Source organism: Ipomoea triloba, chromosome 16 (genome assembly GCF_003576645.1).
Source record: "Ipomoea triloba cultivar NCNSP0323 chromosome 16, ASM357664v1".
In the NCBI taxonomy this organism is placed as follows: Eukaryota; Viridiplantae; Streptophyta; class Magnoliopsida; order Solanales; family Convolvulaceae; genus Ipomoea; species Ipomoea triloba.
The window spans coordinates 7,425,026-7,429,065 of NC_044931.1; the positions used below are offsets into that span (position 1 = coordinate 7,425,026).

The window sequence follows — 4,040 nt, forward strand, 5'->3', positions numbered from 1 at the left end:
ACTTCAGAGTTCTAATGTGATCCGGTGCATTAGTGTTGGTCTGGTCGCATCCGTCATGTACTGCGCGGAAAATGTACTTGACCATCTATCTCCGCTCAACTTCTCTCGCTTAGCGGTTTAGCGGTTTAAAAGGATAGTACCCTTAGCGAGCGGTCCAGCGGTTTAAAAGAAAAATTAAAAAGAGGGTAGGGGATGCAACACGAGGACTTCCCAGGGGGTCACCCATCCTAGTACTACTCTCACCCAAGCACGCTTAACTTCGGAGTTCTGATGGGATCCGGTGCATTAGTGCTGGTATGATCGCATCCGTCATGTACTGCGCGCAAAATGTACTTGACCCTCTCTCTCCGCGCAACTTCTCTCGCTTAGCGGTTTAGCGGTTTAAAAGGATAGTACCCTTAGCGAGCGGTCCAGCGGTTTAAAAGAAAAATTAAAAAGAGGTTGGGGGATGCAACACGAGGACTTCCCAGGGGGTCACAATCCTAGTACTACTCTCGCCCAAGCACGTTTCACTTCGGAGTTCTGATGGGATCCGGTGCATTAGTGCTGGTATGTTTGCATCCGTCATGTACTGCGCGCAAAATGTACTTGACCCTCTCTCTCCGTGCAACTTATCTCGCTTAGCGGTTTAAAAGGATAGTACTCTTAGCGAGCGGTCCAGCGGTTTAAAAGAGAAATTAAAAGGAAGGTGGGGGATGCAACACGAGGACTTGCCAGGAGGTCACCCATCCTAGTAGTACACTCGCCCAAGCACGCTTAACTTTGGAGTTCTGATGGGATCCGGTGCATTAGTGCTAGTATGATGGCATCCGTCATGTACTGCGCGCAAAATGTACTTGACCCTCTCTCTCCGTGCAACTTATCTCGCTTAGCGGTTTAAAAGGATAGTACTCTTAGCGAGCGGTCCAGCGGTTTAAAAGAGAAATTAAAAGGAAGGTGGGGGATGCAACACGAGGACTTGCCAGGAGGTCACCCATCCTAGTAGTACACTCGCCCAAGCACGCTTAACTTTGGAGTTCTGATGGGATCCGGTGCATTAGTGCTAGTATGATGGCATCCGTCATGTACTGCGCGCAAAATGTACTTGACCCTCTCTCTCCGCGCAACTTATCTCGCTTAGCGGTTTAAAAGGATAGTACTCTTAGCGAGCGGTCCAGCGGTTTAAAAGAAAAATTAGCTTGACTTCGGAGTTCTGATGGGATCCGGTGCATTAGTGCTGGGATGATCGCATCCGTCATGTACTGCGCGCAAAATGTACTTGACCCTCTCTCTCCGCGCAACTTCTCTCGCTTAGCGGTTTAGCGGTTAAAAAGGATAGTACCCTTAGCGAGCGGTCCAGCGGTTTAAAAGAAAAATTAAAAAGAGGGTAGGGGATGCAACACGAGGACTTCCCAGGGGGTCACCAATCCTAGTACGGTTTAAAAGAAAAATTAGCTTGACTTCGGAGTTCTGATGGATCCGGTGCATTAGTGCTGGTATGATCGCATCCGTCATGTACTACGCGCAAAATGTACTTGACCCTCTATCTCCGCGCAACTTCTCTCGCTTAGCCGGTTTAGCGGTTTAAAAGGATAGTACCCTTAGCGAGCGGTCCAGCGGTTTAAAAGAAAGATTAAAAAGAGGGTGGGGGATGCAACACGAGGACTTCCCAGGGGGTCACCCATCCTAGTACTACTCTCGCCCAAGCACGCTTAACTTCGGAGTTCTGATGGGATCCGGTGCATTAGTGCTGGTATGATCGCATCCGTCACGTACTGCGCGCAAAATGTACTTGACCCTCTCTCTCCGCGCAACTTCTCTCGCTTAGCGGTTTAGCGGTTTAAAAGGATAGTACCCTTAGCGAGCGGTCCAGCGGTTTAAAAGAAAAATTAAAAAGAGGGTGGGGGAAGCAACACGAGGACTTCCCAAGGGGTCACCCATCCTAATACTACTCTCGCCCAAGCACGCTTAGCTTCAGAGTTCTAATGGGATCCGGTGCATTAGTGTTGGTATGATCGCATCCGTCATGTACTGCGCGCAAAATGTCCTTGCCCCTCTCTCCCCGCCCAACTTCTCTCGCTTAGCGGTTTAGCGGATTAAAAGGATAGTACCTTTAGCGAGCGGTCCAGCGGTTTAAAAGTAAAATTAAAAAGAGGGTGGGGGATGCAACACGAGGACTTGCCAGGAGGTCACCCATCCTAGTAGTACACTCGCCCAAGCACGCTTAACTTTGGAGTTCTGATGGGATCCGGTGCATTAGTGCTAGTATGATGGCATCCGTCATGTACTGCGCGCAAAATGTACTTGACCCTCTCTCTCCGCGCAACTTCTCTCGCTTAGCGGTTTAGCGGATTAAAAGGATAGTACCTTTAGCGAGCGGTCCAGCGGTTTAAAAGAGAAATTAAAAGGAGGGTGGGGGATGCAACACGAGGACTTGCCAGGAGGTCACCCATCCTAGTAGTACACTCGCCCAAGCACGCTTAACTTTGGAGTTCTGATGGGATCCGGTGCATTAGTGCTAGTATGATGGCATCCGTCATGTACTGCGCGCAAAATGTACTTGACCCTCTCTCTCCGCGCAACTTCTCTCGCTTAGCGGTTTAGCGGATTAAAAGGATAGTACCTTTAGCGAGCGGTCCAGCGGTTTAAAAGTAAAATTAAAAAGAGGGTGGGGGATGCAACACGAGGACTTCCCAGGGGGTCACCATCCTAGTACTACTCTAGCCCAAGAACGCTTCACTTCGGAGTTCTGATGGGAGCCGGTGCATTAGTGCTGGTATGATCGAATCCGTCATGTACTGCGCGCAAAATGTACTTGACCCTCTCTCTCCACGCAACTTCTCTCGCTTAGCGGTTTAGCGGTTTAAAAGGATAGTACCCTTAGCGAGCGGTCCAGCGGTTTAAAAGAAAAATTAAAAAGAGGGTAGGGGATGCAACACGAGGACTTCCCAGGGGGTCACCATCCTAGTACTACTCTAGCCCAAGAACGCTTCACTTCGGAGTTCTGATGGGATCCGGTGCATTAGTGCTGGGATGATCGCATCCGTCATGTACTGCGCGCAAAATGTACTTGACCCTCTCTCTCCGCGCAACTTCTCTCGCTTAGCGGTTTAGCGGTTTAAAAGGATAGTATCCTTAGCGAGCGGTCCAGCGGTTTAAAAGAAAAATTAGCTTGACTTCGGAGTTCTGATGAGATCCGGTGCATTAGTGCTGGTATGATCGCATCCGTCATGTACTACGCGCAAAATGTACTTGACCCTCTATCTCCGCGCAACTTTTCTCGCTTAGCGGTTTAAAAGGATAGTACCCTTAGCGAGCGGTCCAGCGGTTTAAAAGAAAAATTAAAAAGAGGGTGGGGGAAGCAACACGAGGACTTCCCAGGGGGTCACCCATCCTAATACTACTCTCGCCCAAGCACGCTTAGCTTCAGAGTTCTAATGGGATCCGGTGCATTAGTGTTGGTATGATCGCATCCGTCATGTACTGCGCGGAAAATGTACTTGACCATCTATCTCCGCGCAACTTCTCTCGCTTAGCGGTTTAGCGGTTTAAAAGGATAGTACCCTTAGCGAGCGGTCCAGCGGTTTAAAAGAAAAATTAAAAAGAGGGTGTAAAAAGCAACACGAGGACTTCCCAGGGGGTCACCCATCCTAATACTACTCTCGCCCAAGCACGCTTACCTTCAGAGTTCTAATGGGATCCGATGCATTAGTGTTGGTATGATCGCATCCGTCATGTACTGCGCGGAAAATGTACTTGACCATCTATCTCCGCGCATGTACTGCGCGGAAAATGTACTTGACCATCTATCTCCGCGCAACTTCTCTCGCTTAGCGGTTTAGCACCATCTATCTCCGCGCAACTTCTCTCGCTTAGCGGTTTAGCGGTTTAAAAGGATACGCAACTTCTCTCGCTTAGCGGTTTAGCGGTTTAAAAGGATACTACCCTTAGCGAGCGGTCCAGCGGTTTAAAAGAAAAATTAAAAAGAGGGTAGGGGATGCAACACGAGGACTTCCCAGGGGGTCACCATCCTAGTACTTACTCTCGCCCAAGCACGCTTA

The 4,040-nt window shown here is 49.3% G+C and overlaps 12 non-coding genes across 12 annotated transcripts; all 12 read right to left on the reverse strand.

Moving 5' to 3' along the window:
- Positions 1 to 189: 189 nt before the first annotated feature.
- Positions 190 to 308, reverse strand: LOC116008190. Its single transcript, XR_004095588.1, has one exon. It is a non-coding gene; the product is annotated as a 5S ribosomal RNA (ribosomal RNA).
- Positions 309 to 445: 137 nt separating this feature from the next.
- On the reverse strand, positions 446 to 563 carry LOC116008881. The gene has a single exon (XR_004096232.1). It is a non-coding gene; the product is annotated as a 5S ribosomal RNA (ribosomal RNA).
- Positions 564 to 692: 129 nt separating this feature from the next.
- LOC116008920 lies at positions 693 to 811 on the reverse strand. The gene has a single exon (XR_004096267.1). It is a non-coding gene; the product is annotated as a 5S ribosomal RNA (ribosomal RNA).
- A 129-nt stretch (positions 812 to 940) lies between these two features.
- LOC116008921 lies at positions 941 to 1,059 on the reverse strand. The gene has a single exon (XR_004096268.1). It is a non-coding gene; the product is annotated as a 5S ribosomal RNA (ribosomal RNA).
- A 568-nt stretch (positions 1,060 to 1,627) lies between these two features.
- On the reverse strand, positions 1,628 to 1,746 carry LOC116008252. The gene has a single exon (XR_004095647.1). It is a non-coding gene; the product is annotated as a 5S ribosomal RNA (ribosomal RNA).
- Positions 1,747 to 1,883: 137 nt separating this feature from the next.
- Positions 1,884 to 2,002, reverse strand: LOC116008790. Its single transcript, XR_004096148.1, has one exon. It is a non-coding gene; the product is annotated as a 5S ribosomal RNA (ribosomal RNA).
- Positions 2,003 to 2,139: 137 nt separating this feature from the next.
- Positions 2,140 to 2,258, reverse strand: LOC116008922. The gene has a single exon (XR_004096269.1). It is a non-coding gene; the product is annotated as a 5S ribosomal RNA (ribosomal RNA).
- Positions 2,259 to 2,395: 137 nt separating this feature from the next.
- On the reverse strand, positions 2,396 to 2,514 carry LOC116008923. The gene has a single exon (XR_004096270.1). It is a non-coding gene; the product is annotated as a 5S ribosomal RNA (ribosomal RNA).
- A 137-nt stretch (positions 2,515 to 2,651) lies between these two features.
- Positions 2,652 to 2,769, reverse strand: LOC116008993. The gene has a single exon (XR_004096335.1). It is a non-coding gene; the product is annotated as a 5S ribosomal RNA (ribosomal RNA).
- Positions 2,770 to 2,906: 137 nt separating this feature from the next.
- Positions 2,907 to 3,024, reverse strand: LOC116008898. The gene has a single exon (XR_004096248.1). It is a non-coding gene; the product is annotated as a 5S ribosomal RNA (ribosomal RNA).
- Positions 3,025 to 3,335: 311 nt separating this feature from the next.
- Positions 3,336 to 3,454, reverse strand: LOC116008756. Its single transcript, XR_004096116.1, has one exon. It is a non-coding gene; the product is annotated as a 5S ribosomal RNA (ribosomal RNA).
- Positions 3,455 to 3,591: 137 nt separating this feature from the next.
- Positions 3,592 to 3,710, reverse strand: LOC116008964. Its single transcript, XR_004096308.1, has one exon. It is a non-coding gene; the product is annotated as a 5S ribosomal RNA (ribosomal RNA).
- Positions 3,711 to 4,040: the final 330 nt, after the last annotated feature.